Genomic DNA, 17,826 nt, shown 5'->3' with positions numbered 1-17,826 from the left:
TGAGGCCAGCAGTTTTGTTGTTTGGTCCAGTATGCCCTTTGACTCTCAACCCGACATAAGGTAGAACTCAAACTCTGCCCTCAGCAATATCAGCGAGGCTAGCAGTTTTGTTGTGTGTTCCAGTATGCCCTTTGACTCTCAACCCGACATTAGGTAGAACTCAAACTAAATCCTCAGCAATATCAGCGAGGCCAGCGTGTCATCTCGCCTTCTTCAGCCTCAGGTGAGACCTTACAGTTTTACTTATTTTGACAAGTAGGGCTGATAATTCATTCCCATTTCTAATCTCAAAACGTCTATATTTTAACATAATTACTGGCTAAAATTCCCAATTGACAGTTTGCCATAGAAAAGGACACTTTTCACAGAGCTAGCCCCTAGTTCTAGCACATGTCTAAGTCTTTTAGAAGAATTACTGGCTTAATATTCTTATTTCACAAAGTTATTACTATTTTGAAGTTATAGATGTTATATAGATGTTATAAAAATCCTTTATGTTGTTTATTTCCCATAAAACTGAGAAAACCATTTATTTTCGTCAGCTCGAAATTGTGTGTTGAAGAAAAATGACTATTTCATCAGCACTTCAATTAATTAATTTGTGATTAAACAAAATTAACAAAATTGTGTCAGTAAATACCCGGTTTGTTTGTAGTACATTTCCGCGATAAATTGCGGTGGAAACAATGGGAAAACCCTTTAGAGTAACTTGCAGGAGGTAGACCATGTTTAGCACATGTAAATTAACTAGTCTTTTATAATGAGGTTAATTTTTTTTTTGTTATTGGTCACTGTGGTTACTGGCCCTTCCTTACTGTATGCCATTAACAAGTTCATTGTTATGAATTAAGCTGATTAGTGGGACTGAATAACTGTTTACATACCTTTTTATCTAATATTAATATATATCCTATAATCGAATATAATTTATGGCAATTTATGACAGAATGTTTAACTACATGTATATCAGACAATAATGTCAATAAATTAAAAAAAATTGAATTGATACACAAACATTAGATAATAGTTAATGTAGGTAAACACAAACAATCAAACACACATTAATACGTGTTTTATTTCTTTGTTATTAAAATTCAGAATGTTAATCAGTCAGTTGTTGATCATAAAGCGTTATTGTCTTTGATCCAGATCCCCCGTTTGCCTGCAATACCCCTGAAAAACACACCACGGATAATACAGTTGTAAACAATTAGCGCTAATCATTACTATTCTACCTTAGTGAAGTCAATGTTTTCGATACAGCTTTTGGATTGTAATTGGATTTGATTATAGTTTAAATCAGAGCCCAGATGTTTGCGAGAAACAATGGCGCTATATTGCTTTTATATCCCAATGCACACAATTTCAACACTAGAAGTGAAACTTTAAATCTAAGGTGTGTCCTACAAAAAGATGCCATATAATGTAGATACACTGTATAACTACATGTTGTATCTTTACAATATCACTTAGATTGCATAGTTTTAACCAGAATAGGCAATAATGACTATTAAAAGTATAAAAGTCCCCTGTAGCAAGGTAGCAAGATAGACTGTGGTACACTGAATTCACCACAGACATCCATCTGTATTTCTGTGTCTGTGTCTAATCCATAGCCAAACGTGTATGATCAAGTACACATCCACTTACAGTATTCAACTCACATCTATTTGTTTCATAAGATATGCTTTACAGTTGTATAGTCTCACATTTAAAGTTGAAAAAAGTATCACATTTAACATTGTAGTCTCACATTTAAACTTGTATAGTTTCACCTTTAAAGGTGTACAGTGTAACATTTTAATTTGTTTAGTCACACATTTAAAGTTGTTATAGTCTCAAATGTAAAGTTGTATATGTTCACTTTTAAAGGGGTACAGTCTCACATTTTAAGTTGTGTAGTGTCACATTTAAAGTTGTATTGCTCAATCTCATATTAAAGGGGTCATCCAACAGATTTTGGCATGTATTGAATGAAGCATGTCATTAAATGCTTTATGTTGATAAATTTAAACATTTGACCCAAATATCTCCAGAAAAAGCACACAAGAATACAACTTTAAAAAAGAAAAACATGTCCCCATATATATGACCTTTGACCTTGAAGGATGACCTTGACCTTTCACCACTCAAAATGTGCAGCTCAATGAGATACACATGCATGTCAAGTATCAAGTTGCTAGCTTCAATATTTCAAAAGTGTCATATATTTGACCTTTGACCTTGAAGGATGACCTTGATCTTGATCTTTTACAACTCAAAATGTGCAGCTCTCTGTGATACACATGCAGGCCAAATATGAAGTTGATATCTTTAATATTGCAAAAGTTATGGCAAATGTTAAAGTTGGAGCAAACCAACAGACCAACAGACAGACCAACAGACAGGGCAAAGACAATATGTCCTCCACTATATAGGTGGGGCAAAAAAAAATAACCCTCAACAGGGCTCCAACAACTGACCCCTGGAGTCCTGGAGTTAAAAGTCTCCCGCCTAGACCACTCGACCATCCATGTTTATGCTTAGAGCTGATGTATATTTAACTATATAAGCAATCCTCGTAGTTTCCCAAAATAAAACTACAACAACTGTTACAGAACTTAACAAATTATTCAACCGTTTCGCGTCGCACGACGCTTTATAAGTCGTCTTCAAATAGTCAAAAGATGCATATAATGGACATTTAAAAGCATTGTTAATTGTCAGTATTACTATTTCCTCCAAAAATATCATGAAAAAAGAAAATATGTGAATCTGAAACAACTTTTTTAATTATGTCAATGTACCAATCTGTTGGACTGCCCCTTTAAAAGTAATGCAGTCTCACATTTGAAGTTTTTTTGTCTCACATGTTAAGTTTTCCTTTTCAGCAAACAGTATTAGCCAACAAGACAAACATCGTTGAAGTAAATGTCGATGGCAATCCGCACCTCCTTCTTTAACAAATACTACAACTCGCTCAAGAAATTTAGTACGAAGACGTCTTGCATCAGCCTAGCACGCCACATCTTCTCCAATGTTGGCAACAGCAACACTTCAAACACAGAGCCTTGATGAGTCCGACTTTTGTCCCATCGTCGATGTTGCTTAGCAACGATTCAATGCTGGACATGGCAAACTTGTTCCAGACGAGTTGCTGAAGTGGAAAAGATTTGTACATTATACAGCGGATAGAGCAGGCGTTAAGTGAGTTTCTGTAAATGTGACTGACCTCCATATGTTGATGTGAAATAATGTGAACCTGACGCCTGAGGAGCAGTCTGTGATTGACGCCATTTAGCAGCAGCTGTTTACTGACATGCCCGGTTTTGGGTTTGTTGACTTTGGCATCTGGACTTGCACCATCTCTGTCTGTATCCCATTCAAAGCAGCAGCAACATTAACAACAACAACAGGTAGCATTTCAGCCTCATTCTGGCCAAACAGGGCTTAATGCATTTGGATGGTGTTGTCCCAGAAAAGCATGTGAAGTTTGCTCAGGCAAATCAGAGACAACACTTTGTGAATAAACCTTTAAACTAAATATTCCATAAAAGCAGAAAATGGCATAACTGATAAGATGTACAGACTGCACATGCTAATCTGGGACAACACAAGTCACATGCATTATGCACCGTTTTTACATTTTGCGTGAATTGGTAAATAACTGTGTTTACCTGTAATTGAAAATGTCTTCACCGAACAGCCTTTTAACTGATATCGTATGAAGTAAGCAGTATGTTTAGTGTTTTTACTTTTTGTTCTATATCATTCTAGGTTAAGGGTTAAGTTAGCATAGCTTTGGCGTAGTATTAAACAATCATGTTGTATTAGTCATTGATACATAGGTCGCTTTATATATTGCATTATATTATCTGATTGTCCATGCAATATTTTAAGTTTCTCTAAATTTTCGCCACATTATTTTTTGTTTCTATATTTTCGGACACCTGCAGTTTTGGAATATGTTTGGTATCAAAATTTTTGGACAAACATTTTTGTTTATTTTTCAAAACTTTCTTAAAACTTAGATTAATTACGGTAGTATAGATCAATATCACTTACAGCGAATAGTTTTAAGCAGAATATGCAATATTAACATGTACAATTATGAAGGCCCTGTTAGCAAGATAGAGTATCGTATACAGAATTAACCATAGACATCCATCTGTATTTCTGCATTTCTATCTAATCCATAGAAAACAATGTGTGTGATCAGGTACTCATACACTGACAGTATTAAACTTATATCTATTGATTCTTATGATATGCCATACAGTTGATAATCTTACATTTAAACTTTAAAGTTAGAAAATGTTTTACATTTAAAGTTGTAGAGTTTCACATTTAAAGTTGCTTGACTCATGTTAAACATGGTATACTCTAACATAGTGTCACATTAAAAATTAGATTGTCTGAAATTAAAAATTGTACAGTTTCACATTAAAAATTGTATAGTATCAAACGTAAATTTTTCCTTCTTTGCAAATATTATTAGCCAACAAGATGAACATTAATGAATTTTAGAGGTGCATATCTTCATGAAACATATATTATATACTTTAAAAATTGTCTTAAACAAAAGAAACGTACGATAGGGAGATTTTAGGTCAAATTTGGGAAAATATTTACTTTTTATACGCCCGTCTATGACGGGACGTATTATGGTATACCCCGCGTCCGTCTGTCCGTCCGTCCGTCTGTCCGTCCGTATGTCTGTTAATGTCGTACGCTACGTCAAATATCCTTCGATGGATTTTTTTCAAATTTCAACACAATCTTAATATTGATAAACCCTGATCCCCTTTCGTTTTTGACGGAATTCTGAATTGTCGTTCCAGAGTTATGGGACTTTGTTCGTCAAAATTTCGTTATTTCATTGAATGTCCTACTGTAGCTATATAAAAATGTTAAAGTTGTTATAACTTTGGTATGCTTGGACCTAGAGTCTTGAAACTTGACATGAAGGTTGGCCAGAACTAGTAAGTAACCCCTGGACATTTCAAGGTCATTCATTTGAAGGTCAAGGTCACTGTGACCTTGAATGTAAAAATGTTAAAGTTCTTATTTCATGTTATAACTTTGGTATGCTTGTACCTAGAGTCTTCAAACTTGAAATAAAGATTGGCCAGTACTAGAAGATGACCACTGGTCATTTCAATGTCATTCATTTGAAGGTCAAGGTCACTGTGACCTTAAATGTTAAAATGTTAAAATTGTTATAACTTTGGTATGCTTGGACATAGAGTCTTCAAACTTGACATGAAGGTTTGCAAGCACACTTAGATGACCACTGGTCATTTCAAGGTCATTCATTCTAAGGTCAAGGTCACACAAGGTCACTGTGACCTTAAATGTTAAAATGTTAAAATTGTTATAACTTTGGTATGCTTGGACATAGAGTCTTCAAACTTGACATGAAGGTTTGCAAGCACACTTAGATGACCACTGGTCATTTCAAGGTCATTCATTCTAAGGTCAAGGTCACTGTGACCTTAAATGTTATTGTTGTTCATGTATCCTACCGTAGCTCAAATATCCCCCGATGGATTTTTTATACGCCCGTCTATGACGGGACGTATTATGGTATACCCCGCGTCCGTCTCTCCGTCCGTCCGTCCGTCCGTCCGTCCGTCTGTTAATGTCGTACGCTACGTCAAATATCCTTTGACAGATTTTCTTCAAATTTTAACACAATCTTAATATTGATAAACCCTGATCCCCTTTCGTTTTTGACGGAATTCTGAATTGTCGTTCCAGAGTTATGGGACTTTGTTCGTCAAAATTTCGTGATTTCATTGAATGTCCTACTGTAGCTCAAATATCCTTCGATGGATTTTTTTCAAATTTCAACACAATCTTAATATTGATAAACCCTGATCCCCTTTCGTTTTTGACGGAATTCTGAATTGTCGTTCCAGAGTTATGGGACTTTGTTCGTCAAAATTTCGTGATTTCCATGCTCATGTACTTATAAAATAAACCATGTATTCAAATACAAATAAACTGAAGTAAAAAAATGATTCAAAGGGTTATTTATTACCTTACTACTTCATTGGCGAACGACGGGCGTATCATGCGCTCATGGCGCAGCTTTTATTTCTATTAGGAATGGGTCCCTTTAAGGCTCTACATTTGAATGGAAAAAAAAACTACAGTATACTTTTTGAGATTGGAAATCTGCCCCAAAAGTGAGCAAAAAATCCAATGGTATCAATCCCAACTTACATTTTAAAGGGAGCACTGCTGAAAAAATATAATATGCCCTCGGGGCATAGATATACCACCTTATAGTCATTTTTGTAAATCGGAAATTCCAAAACCAAACAGTGCAAATAAAGCAGAGAGGAAAATGACAAAAAAAATATACTACACATCTGTGTTATATTTATATAAAATTTGTTAAAATTTTAAATAATGCCATCCCAGCATCGATTTTACTTAGCAACAATTTAATGCTGTGAATCGACAAATTGTTCCAGACGTGTCGCTTAAACAGAAACTATCTGATCCAACAGATAGAGCAGGCGTTGCGTGACTTGTTATCCCGCGCCAGAGGCGGAGGGATATTGTTTTGGCGTCCGTCCGGCGGGCACTTTTGTGTCCGGAGCCATATCTTGGAAGTTCTTTGGTGGATTTCATTTTAAACTTGGTATGAGTATATATATGCATAAGAGGATGATGCACGCCAAATGGCATTGTACACCATCTGTAAAAAACAGACTTATGGCCCTTTGTATCTTGAAAAAATGCTTTTTACTATAGGCACTTTTGTGTCCGGAGCCATATCTTGGAAGTGCTTTGGCGGATTTCATTTAAACTTGGTATGAGTATATATATGCATAAGAGGATGATGCACGCCAAATGGCATTGTACACCATCTGTTAAAAACAGACTTATGGCCCTTTGTATCTTGAAAAAATGCTTTTTACTATAGGCATTTTTGTGTCCGGAGCCATATCTTGGAAGCGCTTTGGCGGATTTCTTTGAAACTTGGTATGAATATATTCCCGCGCCAGAGGCGGAGGGATATTGTTTTGGTGTTGTCCGTCCGTCCGGCTGTCCGTCCGGCACTTTTGTGTCCGTAGCCATATCTTGGAAGTGCTTTGGCGGAGGAATGTTTTTGTGGAAAACGCACGACTTATTAATTCACCTAAATAAATTGTGAAGGCTTAAGAACCTTTCTTTGTCTTAGTTTTGTGTTATTGTCCTCCGTCCGTCCATCTATCATTATGTTCATCCGTCCAATTTGCACCCATCCTCAAACAAAACATATGTTGCGGGGGATACCTTGGGCCTTTCAGGCCCTCTTGTTCCTTATTGCGACTGACCTCGATAAGTTGCTCTCGAATAATGTGAACCTTATGCCAGTATGCGATTGACACCATTTAACAGCAGTTGTTGTTGAGAATTCCCGGGTTTGAGGAGACAACTTTGGCGTCGGGACTTGCTCCATCTCTGTCTATGGCCCGGTCAAAGCAGCAGCAGCAGCAATAAGAACAACAAGTAGTATCTGAGCAGTGCTCTGGGATACAGGGCTTCATGTATGTGCTTAAAGTGTCATCCCAGAATATCCTGTGCAGATTGCATTAACATCAAGTCCTATTAAAGTGTCATCCCAGAATATCCTGTGCAGACTGCACATACATTAAGTCCTATTAAAGTGTCATCCCAGAATATCCTGTGCAGACTGCACATACATCAAGTCCTATTAAAGTGTCATCCCAGATTAGCCTGTGCAGACTGCACATACATTAAGTCCTATTAAAGTGTCATCCCATATTAGCCTGTGCAGGCTGCACATACATTAAGTCCTATTAAAGTGTCATCCCAGATTAGCCTGTGCAGACTGCACATACATCAAGTCCTATTAAAGTGTCATCCCAGATTAGCCTGTGCAGACTGCACATACATCAAGTCCTATTAAAGTGTCATCCCAGAATATCCTGTGCAGACTGCACATACATTAAGTCCTATTAAAGTGTCATCCCATATTAGCCTGTGCAGACTGCACATACATTAAGTCCTATTAAAGTGTCATCCCAGATTAGCCTGTGCAGACTGCACATACATCAAGTCCTATTAAAGTGTCATCCCAGAATATCCTGTGCAGACTGCACATACATCAAGTCCTATTAAAGTGTCATCCCAGATTAGCCTGTGCAGACTGCACATACATCAAGTCCTATTAAAGTGTCATCCCAGATTAGCCTGTGCAGATTGCACATACATTAAGTCCTATTAAAGTGTCATCCAAGATAATCCTGTGCAGACTGCACATACATTAAGTCCTATTAAAGTGTCATCCCATATTAGCCTGTGCAGACTGCACATACATTAAGTCCTATTAAAGTGTCATCCCAGATTAGCCTGTGCAGACTGCACATACATCAAGTCCTATTAAAGTGTCATCCCAGAATATCCTGTGCAGACTGCACATACATCAAGTCCTATTAAAGTGTCATCCCAGATTAGCCTGTGCAGACTGCACATACATCAAGTCATATTAAAGTGTCATCCCAGAATATCCTGTGCAGATTGCACATACATTAAGCCCTATTAAAGTGTCATCCCAGATTAGCCTGTGCAGACTGCACATACATTAAGTCCTATTAAATTGTCATCCAAGATTAGCCTGTGCATACTGCACATACATTAAGCCCTATTAAAGTGTCATTACAGATTAGCCTGTGCAGACTGCACATACATCAAGTCCTATTAAAGTGTCATCCCAGATTAGCCTGTGCAGACTGCACATACATTAATTTCCATTAAAGTGTCATCCCAGATTAGCCTGTGCAGACTGCACATACATTTAGTCCTATTAAAGTGTCATCTCAGATTAGCCTGTGCAGACTGCACATACATCAAGTCCTATTAAAGTGTCATCCCAGATTAGCCTGTGCAGATTGCACATACATCAAGTCCTATTTTCCAAGAATGAGGCTCATATAGTTGACTTAACATCAGTCCTTTTTGTGCCTGATTGAAGAAAAGCTCCTAACATCAAATGTGAATTATTCATTATTAAATTGATCAAACTTGGTAAATAAATAATAAATTAAAGTTGATCTGATATCAGTTTTAGTCATAGAAGGTCAGGGAATAGTTTTGTCTATTTTTTGACCAAAATTCAAACCCTTAACCAAAAGTTTCTCCTTGCATAATTAAAATATCTGCTTTAATCGAATTGTTGAATTCTCTTTAATTTGAGTAAAAAGTATTTAAATGCCTTCAGCACATTTAAAAATTATTTTCTTCATTTATTTTCAATATGTATTTAAATTCCTGCATTTTGTTTTAAGAGCCTGTTCCTACAGGAACCTATGCAATCATAGATATGTACCTAGCTGAACAACATGCTCTCTGGTCAGCTGGGCCCAGGGACACCTCCTGGCCCAGGACCTTGGGACAAATGTTCAAATAGTACTACCCGCAGGATGCAGCCACTCTGAATCCGGGGCTCCATACTTTCTTGGCCAGGGGCCAAGACTACCTCGTCAATGAGGTACGTTGGTAATGTAATTTACCATGTATAGTGTGTAGTGTTTTACTCCAAATGTCAATGAAAATAGTTTGTGTGTGTTTAATATTGATAAAACTCTATCCTGGCTGCTAACTAAAACAAATCATTTATGTAATTGTAAACTATTTATAATAGCTGCCATTTGTATTGCCTTGAAAGGGCTCGGTGGGGGTGGGAGCATACAAATTTGTCCTTGTCTGTTATTCTCCCTGTCCTTCCTTTCATGCTTCCTTATGTCCCAAAGGGATATAAAATGTTTGTATCAAGTGTTTAGTGTATATCTCATTTGTATCAAGATCCATCAAACATACTTTATTTCTTAAACATTGTTTTCACTCAAACAACATTGATTGACTTCTTATATAACTGAAGCCATTTCAGAATGCAATTAAATTATTTTGTTTACAGGGACACATTTCTGGGATGCGCTTTGATCTTTTTTTCTGTTCACAGAGGCCTTATACTCACAAGTTCAAGCCCAGTGAGCGATGTTCACCAAATCCAACTCTACATCTCAATAGGTAAGTCACCTTGCCGTTGCAAAAGAGTTCACTGTGACAAAGCATTCAGGAGACCCAGACATAAAAGCCTTAAACTTTTGATGCAATTAAGCTTTCACAAATACTCAATAGGTAAAACCCAATGAAACTGGCAAACTGGGTTTCTGCTCTTCAATAAATTGACCAGTTTATCTAATCTAAGTTTAAGAGTTCAGGCACAAACTACTTTATCTTATATAAAAATGTGAAGAAAATGCAAAAGTTTAAAGCTAAACCCTCAAATTTGCATTTTAAATTTAACATCTAGAGTTATATTAAAACTCATAACCACAACAGTAACATGAAACAATTTATCAGCAGGTACCAACATATTTGACTCTTTAAATCTTGACAAAATCAGGTTCCATATTAACTGTAAGTATGGTTTTTAAACTAACATTTAATTACGAACAGGGATCAGTGATGTTTTGTAGCTTTTAGTTTAGGGGGTTATATAGGAGTGAACTTGTCTGTCGGTCTGTATGTCTGTCTGTCGGTCGGTCCGTATTAAGTGATTAAATATGGGTCATGCTGGGTCAAAACATAGATCACAGTGTCACTTAGTGCATTTTAAACATTCAGAATGTTGTCAGCTCTTTAATTCAAGTAATTTTCATCTAATCTTCACCAAACTTAGTCAGACGTTTTATCTAGATGATCTCTAAGCCAAGTTTGAACATGGGCCATGCCGGGCCAAAACCTAGGTCACGGGGTCACTTAGTGCATTTAATGCATTGAGCATGGTGCCCGCTCTCGCTCTCTTATTGACGAAGTTTACTTCCGATCTTCACCAAACTTGGCCAGAAGTTTTATATAGATGATCTCTAGGCCATGATTGAACACTGGCCATTCCAGGGAAAACAAACTAGGTCATGGGATCACTTAATGCGTTTTACACATTCAGTATGGTGTCCGCTCTCTTTTTTAAATACTTATCATCCACTCTTCAACAAACTTGGTCGGAAACTTAATTTAGATGACCTTCAGGCCATGTTCGAATATGGGCTATTCCAGGCCAAAAACTAGGTCAAGGGGTCACGGGTGCGTTTTACACATTTAGCATGGTTTTCCCTATTTCAAGTACCTTTCATCCCCTCTTCATGTGGAGGTAATGGTCAAGTCTGTGACAAAGCTCTAGTTTGTTTGTTTTTAAGTTAATGAATGGCTTTTTGAGAGAGTATCAAGTGTGTTGCCAGGGTTAAACCCGTATTTTGATACTTGACAATTTTAATGAAATGCTTATTATAAAGTCTTAAAAAATTATTGTCTTAATTTATACATGACATACTAAATTGCAGAAACCCGGATAGCAAGGCGTTGAGTTTGTTCTTGAAGCATTTGCACCAGAAGCAGTCATCATCTTGATATTCTGGAATCTCCATGGTGAAGGACCCTCAATCTGTGAACAAAATGCAGAGCTAACCTCAGGTGAGTGTTCAAGTCATGTGCATGTTTTTTTTACGCCCCCAAGTTCATAGATGTGTGGGTGAATGTAGATTTACCTTTGTCCCTCCATACGTGCATCCTGCTGTTGGATTTTTATGCATAGTCTTAACTCAAAAGTAGTCTTTCTAGTGTGATTAAACTAAACATATTTTCCAAACCATACTGTGATCTTGCCTACTTGTGTATTTTGATTTCGTTTTCTTTGACATATGTGGAATTTTGAGACAAAAGCAAAATGTGGGTGAATGGTGGCAAACCCTTTCACTACTTCAAAACAAAACATTTGATTCCGATGGCAAAATGTATATTCATCAAATCACAATCCAAATGGTTTGGTAATAAAAAGAATTAAATCATTTATTATTAATTATTAACCAGGTTTTCCGAAGGAAAAAACTGGTTATTAGATTGGCGAATGCGGGCGGGCTGGCGGGCTGGCTGGCTGGCGGGCTGGCTGGCTGGCTGGCGGGCTGGCGGGCTGGCGGAATAAGCTTGTCCGGGCCATAACTATGTCGTTCATTGTCAGATTTTAAAATCATTTGGCACATTTGTTCACCATCATTGGACGGTGTGTCGCGCGAAATAATTACGTCGATATCTCCAAGGTCAAGGTCATACTTTGAGTTCAAAGGTCAAAAATGGCCATAAATGAGCTTGTCCGAGCCATAACTATGTCGTTCATCGTCAGATTTTAAAATCATTTGGCACATTTGTTCACCATCATTGGACGGTGTGTCGCGCGAAATAATTACGTCGATATCTCCAAGGTCAAGGTCACACTTTGAGTTCAAAGGTCAAAAATGGCCATAAATGAGCTTGTCCTGGCCATAACTATGTCATTCATTGTGAGATTTTAAAATCATTTGGCACATTTGTTCACCATCATGGGACGGTGTGTCCCACGAAAGATTCACGTCAATATCTCCAATGTCAAGGTCGCCACGACTAAAAATAGATTTAAAAAAAAAAAAAAAACTTGCAAAGGGGGTTAATTTTTTTTGGTCATATCAAAAGTTCAGTTTGAGTTTTCTCCCTTTATCAGATTTTTTTTTCACAATGAAAACCTGGTTTTGTGACAATTTTGTCCCTTGTTATTTTATGAATAGTCTCAGGACCATTATTTTCTCGATGGATTCAAATCAGATTAGTTGTATCATTCTGAAATACCAAGTGCTCCGCGTGTTCTTTTTTTCCATCGGTATCAAAGATAAAATGAAAAACTGACATTTACAGTAACAAGTCTTTTTTTCAGATGCCTTTTGACGAAATCAAACCATCCAATCAGAAACACAGACTGTTGCAGCAGTTGTTACCATATTGACCGCAGTCAAACCTAAGAAGCTCAGAGATAAATACTGATTTAGTTCTGCTAGTCTCTACATACCGCCTGGTTTGGTCAGCACTTACTCTGACTCTTTGAATATTATGACGGATGGAAATGAATGACCTTGTTCTGATCGAAATGGCAGAATGACACATCACAAAAATTCAAGCGGAAAGCCAGAAATCATGTCAACAGCCTTATTTTGTATGTCACCAGCCAAGTTGTATTCAAAGACAATCAATAGTTTATGCTCTATTGTGTATGTGACCAGCCAAGTTGTATTCAACAAAAAACAATAGTTTACGTTTTATTTTTTATGTGACCTACCAAGTTGTTTGTATAGGTCCCTGGTTTAGCCAAGCATTTAAAGTATTTTTAAAAGCACACATGTTGCATGTCAATTCAATGTCTTTGCCTGTATTATGAAACTTTCACTACAGATGTTGATCCTGATGACGGTAAATAAATGGGAAATACAATGTTATCAAAGATTTGTTAAGATTGCCAAAGCTGTTTAAATGATGCTGGTAACTTGAACAAGATTGAAAAAAATATTGGAGTGTTTTCATGTTATAAGACATGTTTCAGTTGTCTGTTTTTAACCCGTTAATATAGATTAGCTAATGAAAAATATCTGTTCAGAAAGGTGTAAAATGTTTACGCTTCAGATTTTTGTCAATCAACCTTATGAAAACAATACTAGTCAATGGGCTCATTCGGGTCGGTATTCGATCATGAATCTTTTTAGTAGCATACTATGTATTTCATGGGAATATAAATAAATTCAGGGCAAAATTATTTAATCTACCTGAAATAATCGATTCTGTATTTACTACCAGTACTTTGTTGATTTCAATGGATATTGTTTGTTAAATGAGTAGAGTATGACTCTTGTTGAAAAGCTTTAAATGAAACTGTGAATTAAAAAATAAATATTAAATTTGTTTTACAGTTTTATGAAAAATGGCAAAATATTGTTAAGTTGTGTTGTTTTATCATATACTAACATGGTCATAAGTGTTAAAATTTGTTTTCGGACATAATAGTTTATTATGCTTTATATTTGTATATGTACATAACGATGACAAGATTGTATCCTCTTTAATCAGTGAGCAACTTAATCAAGATTTCTTGATCACTGTAGCAAGTGTATATTTTGCCATTTATACATAGAGCAACTGTAAAACAATTGTATTTTAAATGTAATGTATCCAAGTATTGTTGCCATTTTTATTAGATAAACTCACTGTTAACATTAATTTGTACAAACTATTGTTATAAAAAACATTTCTTGTTTCAACGCTAAAATATGAATTAAACTGTTAAAATAATGCACAGTAACAACTTCTGTAGAGAAAAATATACTTTAGGCAATAGAAACACATTGTTATATGAAATGCTTTTTATTAAGAACACCTACTTAAAATTTGTTTAACTTTGTTTAACATTATCTGAAGAAAAAATAGTACCTTGTAATTTGAAGTCAGTCAATGAAAAAAAAGGGAGTGTTGCCATATGCTAACAATAGTCAAGAAATGCAAATGCCTTTATGGGTAATACAACAGAGCAATACAATTTGCTTAAACTAGAGCACCGCATAAAGCGTGCCATGCTCGGCTACGGGTGCAGTTTTGAATAAATGAAAGCTTGACATAATTTATTTGAGAGGTCACAGTGACTTGACCATTGACCTAGTGACCCCAAAATGGGTGTGGTGTGTAGAACTCATCAATGTGCATCTACATATGAAGTTTGAAAGTTGTAGTTGGAAGCACTTTGATTTTAGAGCTAATGTTAAGGTTTAAGCACGACGCGGACGGCGGACGACACAACGAACTGGCTATGACAATACCTCAGGTTTTCTCCGAAAATACCCAGCTAAAAATAAAAACAAAGATGTCTGTTTTGCAAATTTTTTTAACACTTATGAATGTGCTTATATTAAACGTGAACAGTATTGACATATTGCTTACGATAAAGTTTGACATTTTATTAGTTTTGTAACAGAGTGTTTGACCTTTCAAATTGACCCTCCCACAATCCCTTATTCGCTTTCAGTGGGGCCAGTTTCTGTAAATCTTCCACTACAAGTTCAGCAAATGTTTTATGACCAGATTTCCTCATATTTGGGAATGTTTATATTTAACTTTTATTGAATGCATGAAACATGTTTGTTCTGTTTTTGAATAGCTGAAAATAGCTTGATGTTTGTAAATTGTGTGACATGTTAGATCAAATTGATATATAGAAAAAAACAAATTTTGCATTAACTTGTATTGGTAGCTAAACAACACATGTTTCCAAATACAAATTTAAGTATTTGGTATAAATATAATTGTGCTATATTTGTCATATCGGATGAAATGCAATTTTAATTATAATGTGTTTAGATGTTCGTATACTCCAAATAATCATTTTAAATAAGTTAATATAGGGTAATAATGTCTATGGAAAGTACCCTTAGGCACGTTTCAATTGCTTGTGTACCTCATATGGATCAGGGTCTTTCTAAATTATTGCATGATTGTTAATGCCTATGTCTGATTGTGTAAATATCTTCAAAGATACTTGTTAAGAGGATTTTAATATTAAAAGATAAACTAGCATCTTAACTATAACCGGGCATCTTTTGCATTTATTTTAACGTGTTTATATTGTTTGGCTTACCGAGTTTAATATTGTCTATATTCGTGCGTATTTTTATTGTGGTTGTTTTGTTAAGACAAAGCGCATATCACTAATGCTGTTGTTTTTGTTTTATGATATATGTAAATAATTAAACATGTTTATTTTGGTGATATGTATTTCCCAATCTAAGTGTAATGTTGCATTCTCAATAAAGTACATTGTTATACACGTGGAATTATAGTATTGCTAAGTGACAATTTGTTGTCTTTACAAATAAAAACCGCAAGGATTGTCGTATCAATTTTATAGCTTTCCCCTATTGAACTGGTGTAAAAACGTGACCGTGAGCTCATTTTGTTTAATGCTAACTGCCAATATATATATATATATATATATATATATATATATATATATATATATATATATATATATATATATTTATATATATATATATATATATATATATAGAAAGAAATTGTTCAAACAGTATAAAAAATGTGTATCTTATACCCTAGCGCTTTCGACTACACGTCTTCTTCAGGGGTGTATACAGATATGAGTTAACGATTCCCCAGTGCGAATGCACAATAGAGGTTAACTTATTGGCTTTCAGTCTTGTTTTTTTTAGTTATATGTCGTTTCATATTTTTATTTATTTATTTATGCATATTAAAATTGTGTTATAGACTGACGCCCGTAATATAATTTATATCGATGTTATAATGAAAAATATTATAATTTGCAGTGAACGTTTTGCATTCAGTATTGTGTCATATTTATGCCCCCTTTCGAAGAAGAGGGTGTATATTGCTTTGCACATGTCGGTCTGTGGGTCCATCCACCAGGTGGTTTCGGGATGATAACTCAAGAACGCTTGTGCCTAGGATCATGAAACTTCATAGGTTCATTGATCATGACTCGCAGATGACCCCTATTGATTTTGATGTCACTAGGTCAAATGTCAAGGTCACGGTGACCCGAAATAGTAAAATGGTTTCCGGATGATAACTCAAGAAAGCTTAGGCCTAGGATCATGAAACTTGATAGGTAGATTGATCATGACTCGCAGATGACCCCTATTGATTTTCAGGTCTCTAGGTAAAAGGGCAAGGTCACAGTGACCCGAAATAGTAAAATGGTTTCCGGATGATAACTCAAGAACGCTTAGGCTTAGGATCATGCAACTTTATAGGTAGATTGATCATGACTCGCAGATGACCCCTATTGATTTTCAGGTCACTAGGACAAACGTCAAGGTCACAGTGACCCGAAATAGTAAAATGGTTTCCGGATGATAACTCAAGAACGCTTATGCCTAGGATCATGAAACTTCATAGTACATTGATCATGACTCGCAGATGACCCCTATTAATTTTAAGGTCAAAGGTCAAGGTCACGGTGACTCGAAATAGTAAAATGGTTTCTAGATGATTACTCAAGAATGCGTATGCCTAGGATCATGAAATTTCATAGGTACATTGATCATGACTCGCAGATGACCCCTATTGATTTTAAGTCACAAGGTCAAAGGTCAAGGTAACGGTGACCCGAAATTGTAAAATGGTTTCCGGATCATAACTCAAGAACGCTTATGCCTAGGATCATTGAACTTGATAGGTAGATTGATCAGGACTCGCATTTGACCCCTATTGATTTTAAGGTCACTATATCAAAGGTCAAGGTCACGGTGACCGGAAATAGTAAAATGGTTTCCGGATGATTACTCAAGAATGCTAATTGCTATGATCATAAAACTTCAGAGGTACATTGATCATGACTCGCAGATGACCCCTATCGATATTGAGGTCACTAGGTCAAAGGTCAAGTTCACGGTGACCCGAAATAGTAAAATGGTTTCCAGATGATAACTGAAGAACGCTTATTCCTAGGATCATGAAAGTTGATAGGTAGATTGACCATGACTCGCAGATGACCCCTATTGATTTTCAGGTCACTAGGTTAAAGGTCAAGGTCACGTTGACCCGAAATAGTAAAATGGTTTCCGGATGATAACTCAAGAACGCTTATGGCTAGGATCATGAAACTTCAAAGGTACATTGATCATGACTGGCAGATGAGCCCTATTGATTTTCAGGTCGCTAGGTCAAAGGTCAAGGTCACAGTGACAAAACATATTCACACAATGGCTGTCTCTACAACGGAGATCCCATATGGGGGTCATGCATGTTTTACAAACAGCCCTTGTTAATTTTTGTTTTATGATTATGTACATACACTTATTATAATTGTGTTATAAAATGGCGCTTAAAATGTTTATTATATCGATATAACGTTTAAATGATTAAAATGGAGGTTAGAATTTGGCGTGAAGTTGTTTTATTTTTTATATGTTGTTTTTATTTATTCGATGGCACTGAAGAGTA

The 17,826-nt window shown here is 35.9% G+C and overlaps 1 long non-coding RNA gene across 2 annotated transcripts; it reads right to left on the bottom strand.

Annotated features, from left to right (window-relative positions):
• Window positions 1-1,057: 1,057 nt before the first annotated feature.
• Window positions 1,058-3,953, bottom strand: LOC127874399 (uncharacterized). Of its 2 annotated transcripts, none has more exons than XR_008046863.1 (2): window positions 2,828-3,953; window positions 1,058-1,173 (listed from the first exon to the last, which is right to left on the bottom strand). It is a non-coding gene; the product is annotated as an uncharacterized LOC127874399 (long non-coding RNA). The 2 variants fall into 2 exon arrangements; XR_008046860.1 differs by having other exon boundaries at window positions 2,850-3,953.
• Between the last annotated feature and the right edge of the window lie 13,873 nt (window positions 3,954-17,826).

This window comes from Dreissena polymorpha, chromosome 1 (assembly GCF_020536995.1).
Source record: "Dreissena polymorpha isolate Duluth1 chromosome 1, UMN_Dpol_1.0, whole genome shotgun sequence".
NCBI classification, from domain to species: Eukaryota; Metazoa; Mollusca; class Bivalvia; order Myida; family Dreissenidae; genus Dreissena; species Dreissena polymorpha.
Note: the sequence above shows the minus strand (reverse complement) of the source record. Positions and strands in the feature narration are given on the sequence as shown.